The 10,046-nt window shown below is 43.7% G+C and overlaps 1 protein-coding gene across 2 annotated transcripts in view; it reads left to right on the top strand.

Moving 5' to 3' along the window:
• The first annotated feature begins 8,180 nt into the window (after positions 1-8,180).
• Positions 8,181-10,046, top strand: part of LOC139765992 (uncharacterized) — a 237,221-nt gene continuing 235,355 nt past the window's right edge. For both annotated transcript variants that reach the window (XM_071694029.1, XM_071694028.1), the window contains exon 1: positions 8,181-8,663. The gene's annotated coding sequence lies outside the window, so the exon portion shown is untranslated. The remainder of the gene's footprint in view (positions 8,664-10,046) is intronic.

Raw genomic sequence — 10,046 nt, 5'->3', positions numbered from 1 at the left:
TACCACTTCTTGGACCATGATAACGGTGATGTTTTGTATCATATATATCTGCACAGATAAGAAATTTAAGACTTCAGAAGCAAAACACTTGCAGATTTTTACGTTGGTCAAGGAGTGAGACAAAACTGAAGTCATACAATCCTTTCTCTTGCATAGACTTAGTGATAATTGTGTACTGATCATTTGTTACCTAGTCATGGAACAACTGATATTCTTTGTAATACATACTTAGAAAAGAAAATTCAAGGGATGGTCATACAGGCTTTGAAATACCTTACTTACTGGACAATTCATATATAACAAAGAAAGGATTACAGATAACTGGATTATCACAATGAAGAAATTACAGATTGCAGTGATATAATACGGTCAGATTTACTTTATCTTCCACTTCAGTCGTGACGGCTTCAGGCGTAGAGCTTAATCTCTAATGATAGATTAGATACATTATCTATGAGTTTGTTTATTCTATATGTAATTCAGTAATTCGATACATGTGCTAGGTCAAGGATAGAGTTTACAAACTGTACTGGTTACTGAAAATATACAACAGAAGATAGACTTGCGCACGAAATCAGCTGATTATGAAATAGATTTATATCATTAATCTTTCAGTCCTGCCGGTGCTTTCACGAGTTGGGGGACTTGATATATCTTACTAACCTAGTATCTATTGTAATGAATATATAAGCACGCGCATATTGTCTTGTGTATGTATGCGGGTTAAATGTTATTTTGCCGATAAGTTCTCTTCCATTTGCCACCCGTGGGTTACGCTGAGACTAGGGATTGGTGGGTCCAGGTAGAGAAGCCTCTTGTTTGGGTAAACATCGCTCTTTGTGCTGCCTGTCCTCGAGAGAGCTGTTATAGCACTTCAGTCTCCGTTGGTTAGGTTTAACTTTTAACCCAACAGTTTACCTATTTTTCAAGATGGAGTCGGGTGTAAGCTCTTCCGAGATCTCAACTGACAAGTCAGTTAAGTGTAGGTAAAACTGATACTTTTGTTCATCATAATTAACGTACTGGAAGAGTGTGTGTCTCCGAACTTATTTGTGTGCTCGCTCGCCTGTTCCGTTTCTGTTTACACACCAAAACATTTCCAACTTCTTGGAAGGATGCGATGGTACAGTACATCCCATCCGTTAGAAGTGTGACCGTTCTGACCTCTAATTATTGTCCTATTGCTTTGACATCAATCATAACCGAAGTCTTTGAATCCCTCTTCAACCTTAGACACCTTGAAACTCAGTCCTCTTTCTCTCTGACCACCGGTATGGCTTTCTTAATGCGAGATCCACTGGTGTTATTCTTTCCTCTCTTACTAATATCTGGACATCATCCCTGAATGATTTTTGGGCGTCATGTGTAGTTGCCGTTGACATATCCAAAGTTTTTGACAGGGTATGGCATCGGGGTCTCATCTCCAAGGTCTCCTCTTTTTCTTCCCTCCTTCACCTTGCTCCTTCGTATCCAGCTTGCCTCTCCGGCCGTTCTATCTCTATGGTTGTTGATAGATCAGCCCTCCACCCCCTCTTCATCAACTGCGGTGTCCCTCAGTATTTTGTTCTGTCTCCTACATTTTTTCCCCCTTTTTTTCTCAAGGATTTCCTCTCTTGCACAAATAACCAAAGATGATGATTCAACTCTGCATTCATCCATATCCTTCAATTCTGCTTCTCACTCGATCTGCATCTCGTCTTCATACAGCTTCCTTTATAAAGTGAGACTTAGAATATCTCAGTGGGGTAGACGAAATCTAGTTGCATTTAATGCCTCCAAGACCCAGTTTCTGCCTATCTCTGTAGCGAAAACTCCTTGCAGCTCGTGTTTCTCCTTTGACGGGTCTGTAATTCCGCCTCATGACTCATTTGAACATACCTAGTATAACTGTAGCATCTACTTTTTCTTGGAAACCCCACATTACTGAAAAAGCTAAGTCTGCCTTTAAAAAAAACTAGGTGTCCTGTTTAAATGTCGAGTGATTCGTCCTCGTATTGAGTACTACTCTCACACTGGGAATGGTTCCAGCTCTGCATCCATACTTAATAGAGTCAAAAGCCATCTGGTGGTTCACTTTCCCTCTTCTGTAGGTATTACTTCGGGTTTTGCTCCCGAGAGCTAGCTGCTTGTGTATCCCCCACCACTAGCTAGACCACGCTTTTATTCGGCAAGCTGCTGCGTCATATGATCATTGTGTGGCCATCGGCAACTTAAAGGTGAGCCATTTCGATAACCGTTTCTTTCCCTACACCTCGAAGCTTTGGAACTCTCTGCTTCTCATATCTTTCCCAATGATTATGACCTGGCACATGTAAAGGATAGGTTTTTCGCCTAATCCAAAATTCGTACACACTTCCCCATTTTGTCTATTTTTCCCCTTTCATAATCCTCTCTATATTTCAATTAAGGCCTGGCCTTGATGTGGAATTTTGTCCGTGAGTGGAGCCTTCAACATGAAAAAAAAAAAAAATTCCCATGGACCATCGGGGTCTCCTGCTATTTGGACATACTAATGATCCAGTTTATCATTTTTTCCCTGGTTACCTTGTGTTGTGACTGGTATCTATCTCTGTAATATTTCATATTACGTATATTATTTGAAGAGCCTGTAGTCCACCGTTCGCTCCCGAAACATGGGTATGTCCACTCACGGTTATCCCTACCCAGAGAGTCAGACCCCTCTCCTACGTTGTATATTCTTGGGTGATATCAAATATGAGCAGACCTCCTTAGTTATCTTCGTCTCATATATTCATATGATATCTAGTTGATAGAGATGCTCTGTGGAAGGTATTAAGAATATATGGTGTGGGAGGAAAGTTGTTAGAAGCAGTGAAAAGTTTTTATCGAGGATGTAAGGCATGTGTACGTGTAGGAAGAGAGGAAAGTGATTGGTTCTCAGTGAATGTAGGTTTGCGGCAGGGGTGTGTGATGTCTCCATGGTTGTTTAATTTGTTTATGGATGGGGTTGTTAGGGAGGTAAATGCAAGAGTTTTGGAAAGAGGGGTAAGTATGAAGTCTGTTGGGGATGAGAGAGCTTGGGAAGTGAGTCAGTTGTTGTTCGCTGATGATACAGCGCTGGTGGCTGATTCATGTGAGAAACTGCAGAAGCTGGTGACTGAGTTTGGTAAAGTGTGTGGAAGAAGAAAGTTAAGAGTAAATGTAAATAAGAGCAAGGTTATTAGGTACAGTAGGGTTGAGGGTCAAGTCAATTGGGAGGTGAGTTTGAATGGAGAAAAACTGGAGGAAGTGAAGTGTTTTAGATATCTGGGAGTGGATCTGGCAGCGGATGGAACCATGGAAGCGAAAGTGGATCATAGGGTGGGGGAGGGGGCGAAAATTCTGGGGGCCTTGAAGAATGTGTGGAAGTCGAGAACATTATCTCGGAAAGCAAAAATGGGTATGTTTGAAGGAATAGTGGTTCCAACAATGTTGTATGGTTGCGAGGAGTGGGCTATGGATAGAGTTGTGCGCAGGAGGATGGATGTGCTGGAAATGAGATGTTTGAGGACAATGTGTGGTGTGAGGTGGTTTGATCGAGTGAGTAACGTAAGGGTAAGAGAGATGTGTGGAAATAAAAAGAGCGTGGTTGAGAGAGCAGAAGAGGGTGTTTTGAAGTGGTTTGGGCACATGGAGAGAATGAGTGAGGAAAGATTGACCAAGAGGATATATGTGTCGGAGGTGGAGGGAACGAGGAGAAGAGGGAGACCAAATTGGAGGTGGAAAGATGGAGTGAAAAAGATTTTGTGTGATCGGGGCCTGAACATGCAGGAGGGTGAAAGGAGGGCAAGGAATAGAGTGAATTGGAGCGATGTGGTATACCGGGGTTGACGTGCTGTCAGTGGATTGAATCAAGGCATGTGAAGCGTCTGGGGTAAACCATGGAAAGCTGTGTAGGTATGTATATTTGCGTGTGTGGACGTATGTATATACATGTGTATGGGGGGGGGGGGGGGTTGGACCATTTCTTTCGTCTGTTTCCTTGCGCTACCTCGCAAACGCGGGAGACAGCGACAAAGTATAATAAAAAAAAAATAAATCTAGAATGATGTTATCATATCCACCAGGTCTCAGCTAATCTTCCTTTGGGTTTCTAAATATCTGGACAGCTTTCCTCTTTGTCATCACTAAACTTCAGTTTCCTCCCGTTTGGTGCAAATCAATCTGCATTTGTGTGTGCCGCTTTCAGACACGCACAACCTTCCCACAGCTTGTCTCCTTGGTTCCTTGTTGCTGAGGAGGTTTTATTCTATACTGTCTTTGTGTTCCTTCCTTTTTTCTTTCCCCTTTTGGAGTTTCTCTTTGATAAGGTATTTTCTAAAACTCTCCTCTTGGTCTGTCGTAACTAATAAACAACTCACCGAATTTTTCATTAAATGCAAATTTATTTGCCTGCACCGAGAGCACCTGGCTGTTATTACTCCGTTCTAAGAATAACCCACACAAGTCTTCACTTTGATAACGTTGTTATATCCAATCAGTGTGTAAAATAATTCTGTGTCAATCAATAGCTTCATTGTTTCTTATGATAACCGTACTCCATTTCACTCTATTGCCACTATTTCCCTTTTTCATAATGGATCCATTTTCCCTTCCAAGTCCAGGTACCATCACTGATTTGTATATCTGGAGCTCTTGTGTCACTGATCATTCTGGGTCGTACCATATTGGTGTCTCTTTCCTGTTGTCTAACTCATCCACCGCTGATCTTATGGCCTTACTTTCATTACTCTTCTTTTGTTGAACTGCATTCATTACTTATGTTCTGTACCTGATTTATTTCATCTTCTGCCCTTGGTTTTCGAACAGCCATCATCTTGAACTCACAGTGTTGCAGTGGTGGTCATTTCAGTGGCGGTGCTAAACATTATCACAGCGGTTGACATAATCATCGTGGTGGTGACATCATTTAAATGGTAACATCATCATAACAGTGTTTATCATCATTATTGTGGTGGTGACATAATCGTTACAGTGGTTGTATGATAAGTTTGTTGTGACTAGCACTAACATTGACACTGACACTATCCATCTATTATCGCTATTCCTCTTTCATTTTTTTATTGATCACAGTTTGGAGATATTGATACAGTGCATTTTTTGGTAAATGATTATTTTATAGATAATTTCCCTTTATTTTACATCTTATTAAAAAAGAATCAATGTGTTATAATGTAAAGCAAACTAAAAGGCTTTAGCGATACAGTTCAGTCAAAATCAGAATATATATATATATATATATATATATATATATATATATATATATATATATATATATATATATACACACACTGTGAACACTTCTTAGATCATTTGAATTCAGACCCGAGTCTAGTAACAAAAATCCGGTCGCATTGTTAACATCAAAGCCGGTGTGCCATTACAAAAAACATGGAAGTAAGTGAAGATATTCCCATAGTTTTTGTTGTTTTTATAAAGGCGTCTTGAATCAGTATATATAAAAAACATTTATTTCCATTTTCACCTTTAATCTCGACTAAAAAAAGTCTGGGTCAAAGCGACGCAGTTGTAAACAAATCCCAGCTGGTTGGTTTCCTGCCGTTGAAACGGCCTTAAAAATTTTCGATTATAGATCGCTCGGGGGTTGTAAAAAAAAAAAAGAAGTGACGTTTGGGAATGTATTGGATGCCCCTTAACTAAATGAAAGCATTGAACCAAACGAAGGTAAGTTAGCGTGATGGTTATGGATGAAAGTCATGCCCTAGGTGGAAATACAACCTGAGGGACCATCTTGGCCGCAAACATTGGTCTTAGGATAAGTGGTTTTGCTATTTGTGATGTCTTTGGGTACTCGACACCATATTCTTCTATTTCTAATGTGATTATCTCATTTTACAAGGCAATTTGGCGTGACTGGGGACGGGGATATTCAAATATTTATATTTCTAATTTGCAATACACGTCATAATGCTTTTTTTTTCTTACCCCCTGTGCAAGGGTTGACACTTCTGAGGCAATAATTGATAACCTGGAGTCCTGTAACATAAGACACTGTATGTCTCCATATCATCAATATATTTTTTTTCAACTTATTTGTAATGAGTGTCAGAAGCTAATAATGGTTTGTCATCAGCAGCAGTGGCTCAGATATTACATTGGTTGTGATATTTTTACAGTGGTTTGTCATTAGTGGCAGTGGTTGTGACATCATTACAGTGGTATGTCATCAACGTCTGTGGCTGTGGTATTATTACATTGGTTGTGACATCAGTGGCAGTGGTGGTGACGTCTTTACCGTTTTTACCTCTATGAATTGATCGAGACGTCAGTGTAATGGCGGGGGGTTGAGATCATTACAGTGGTTGTGACGTCAATGCTATGGCGTTAACATCAGTTGTTCTATTGTAGCGGTAGTGGATGTGACGTGTGGAATCGTGATGGTTACGGCATTAGTAGAATGGCAGTAATACAGGCAGAACATCAGCGGTTGTGATCTTTCTTGCCCCTCAAGGCTGTTGTTTTGAGGTCCTGCCGACCCTCAGCCACCTGCCCCTCAAGGTTGTTGGGTTGGTCCTCAGGTCCTGCCGGCCTCATCCTACCGTAGAGGCTGCTGATCTGTGGGTCTGGACGGCTTCACCAGCCGACATGTTGACCACTGTCGCTGCCTGTGTCACGTTATTGCACGTCGTTATGTAAAAAAAAAAAAAAAAGAAAAAGATCAATTATCGTCAATTTCTGCTTTCCTTTAGTAAGAATATTTCTATGAATTAAAGACAGGTTTTCTACAGTGTGTGGCGGCCTCTCAGTAATGTGAAAACAAAGTAGTTGATCTATTGAGTTGTTTTCTTGCTATTATTATCTGTATACATCACCTCTCAGGTCAGTATGATGAGGACAGGAGGAGGAGGAGGACAACCAGGCTTGCCGGGATCTTGCAGATAATGTGAGTGGGTGTCCAGGATTGCCTGGCTCACGGAGCAGCTCCCCCTCCCATCTTGGAGAGGGATCGAGGTGTTCAGAGGATATATACCGCCTTCCCACACACCGGTGCATGGAAAACAAGTGAACTCTCGTCTGTTAATGAGATGGTAAAATCATCGTAAAGGAAACAGTATTTAAGTAGACGACTCAAAGGGATGAATGCTTAGTATCATACAAGTTGTAGCGCTTACGTTAGTGTGGTGTTGGGTGGAGCCATAGAGCTATGGTCAGGCTGTGGGAAACTCACTGGCGTGGCCAGACTGTGGGAACTCTGTCGAGAAAGTACCTATTGATCTCTTATTGACGAAAGTAATGAATCATGTTCATGAGATTACAATCTTGATTCTGTGTTCTTGTAGAACAGTCTGGTGCTGGATGTATGGCCGGATGTTCCAGCTGTATTTTTGTAGGACCTTTAGCTAGTGACTCTCTCTCTCTCTCTCTCTCTCTCTCTCTCTCTCTCTCTCTCTCTCTCTCTCTCTCTCTCTCTCTCTCTCTCAAATGTCGGTTCTCTTGAGGGATCCTTACTAGAAACAGTCACAATGAGATAACTTCTCGAAGTAATGGATACAAACTCATGGGTCAATATTTTACCTCGAATGAGATAGAAGTACTTTTACTTCATCAGGATTTGTTAACATGGAATGATTCACCAGTTAAGAGTGGATGAAGGCAGCACTAGGCATACATAAAAGAACAGACTTGTTAAATTTTTCGCCTCTGGTCCACGAGTAACTTTATTTGCGCCTCTACAGTCACGTGAACAGTTAGCAGGTTCTTCACAGTATATCATCTGTATGTCTTCCTACTCCTACCACAATCATCTTTGAGTTTCTCGCATCCTCCACGATCACACACCCTCGAAAGGACCCCAGTAATGGTCTGTTTTTGTTCGAATTCCTTCGTATCCCTTACGGTTATGGTTCAATGTCAAGGCAGACAAGTACAGCAAGCAAACTGTGTATGTATTATATCTCGTCATTTGTTTGTTCGTGTAGGGCTGGTGGAGGAGCCGTCCAGGGTCGCGTGTGACCGTCATGCCGAGGAGCGTGACCCAGTGATGCCAGCAGCGCCACTGACACTCCTGGCTGGCTCGGGGGGTGGGAATGTGACGCTCGGAGTAGGAATAGCACACTTGGGAGTAGGAATGGCACACCGAGGCCGTGTCAGACATGCGTAGTGGCGCCGCCGGACCCTGGCTAGGGCGATACACGCTCCCGCCGCCAGTACCGCTGCCCTGGCGTCGGCGATCGGGTGCTCTGGCATCGAACCCCGCATACACACACCCAGACTCCAACCCCGTTAGAGAGGATCGCTTGCCCATTTGTGCCCCCACGGTCGACCAAAGTGCATAATAACACCTCCTGGCGGGGCGTCATGCCCTGCAGTAGGTAGTGGCGGTGGAGGGGCGGCGAACACCTGCAGGAGTGAGTGGTGAGGCAACGTGGTGGTTGGTCAAAGTGATCTAGCAGCACAGCTGACTCCCGTATCGCCCGGCCCAGCCAGCCAGCCTGCCTGCCTGCCCATTGCTGCACCATTGTTATGCCGCGGCATAGGACCCCCCAACACACCCGAATACTGATGACGGAGATGGCCAGGCAGGAGCACCAGTGTTGAGGTGGCTGCCGTGGGGCCACCACGTGTCCTGCACACACACACACACACACACCCACACACACACCCACACACGCCTCTACCCTGCACCAGCTCCTCTCGTCCAGGTAAGAATTGCTCCTTGTACTGTGTGTGAATGTCATGAGTGACGTGTGCCCACTGTGACTGTCATGTGTGTCGTACACACTGTGACTGTCATGAGTGAGGTGCCCACTGTGGCTGTCATGTGTGTCGTACCCACTGTGACTCATGAGTGAGGTGCCCACTGTGGCTGTCATGTGTCGTACCCACTGTGACTCATGAGTGACGTGCCCCCTGTGGCTGTCATGTGTCGTACCCACTGTGACTGTCATGTGTGTCGTACCCACTGTGACTGTCATGTGTGTCGTACCCACTGTGACTGTCATGCGTGTCGTATCCACTGTGGCTTTCATGCGTGTCGTACCCACTGTGGCTGTCATGCGTGTCGTACCCACTGTGACTGTCATGTGTGTCGTACCCACTGTGGCTGTCATGTGTGTCGTACCCACTGTGACTGTCATGTGTGTCGTACCCACTGTGACTGTCATGTGTGTCTTATCCACTGTGGCTGTCATGCGTGTTGTGCCCACTGTGACTGTCATGCGTGTCGTACCCACTGTGACTGCCATGTGTGTCGTACCCACTGTGTTATGTCATCTTCCAGACTAACCATCACAGTGGGTCATGCACCACATAACGGCAGGTCTTATGTCATGAACTTATGACTGCTGTGATCTTTTGACACACCAGTGTCCTGACGCAGCCTTGTCATGAAGCACTGTCATGACACAGCAGTCACAGTCACAAGCCGTCGTGTCAAGAGATACCGTCATATCAGGCATGACACTTATAGTACAACAACGAACATTTCATGACAACCACAATACTGTCATGGTCACCACAACACTGTCATGACACAACCATGATGATATAGAACAACCACAACACTGTCATGGGACAACCCCCCTACAGTCATGACAACCGTAAGACTGTCATCACAATCACAACTCTCTCATGACACAAGCATAACTCACTTCTCACATAGACACACAATCATTAAAACCACACTTTCGTTTTACAACCTCAACCTTCATGTCACAACCACAACACTGTCATGACTACCACAACACTATCTTGACAACCACACCAATATCATGACAACCACAACATTGTCATGTCAGCCACAACACTGTCATGACAACCATGATATAACAGCAGCAGCAGTGTCAAGACGTGACCATTGGTCATCACCAATGACAACACTGTCATGACGCGTCTACAACCTTCATAACACAACTACAACCATAACACAACCCTTACAGTAAATACCAAAACTCGCACACACACACACACACACACACACACACACACACACACACACCTTATCATAAGGTCGCATCATGTCACAACCGCGTGATGGGTCACGTCATCAAGGTATAGCCACCTCCTCCACCACCCACAGTGATATG

The sequence above is a fragment of the Panulirus ornatus genome, chromosome 56 (genome assembly GCF_036320965.1).
Source record: "Panulirus ornatus isolate Po-2019 chromosome 56, ASM3632096v1, whole genome shotgun sequence".
Taxonomy (NCBI): Eukaryota; Metazoa; Arthropoda; class Malacostraca; order Decapoda; family Palinuridae; genus Panulirus; species Panulirus ornatus.
The sequence above is the reverse complement of the archived record's forward strand: the minus strand, read 5'-3'. Positions and strand labels throughout refer to the sequence as shown.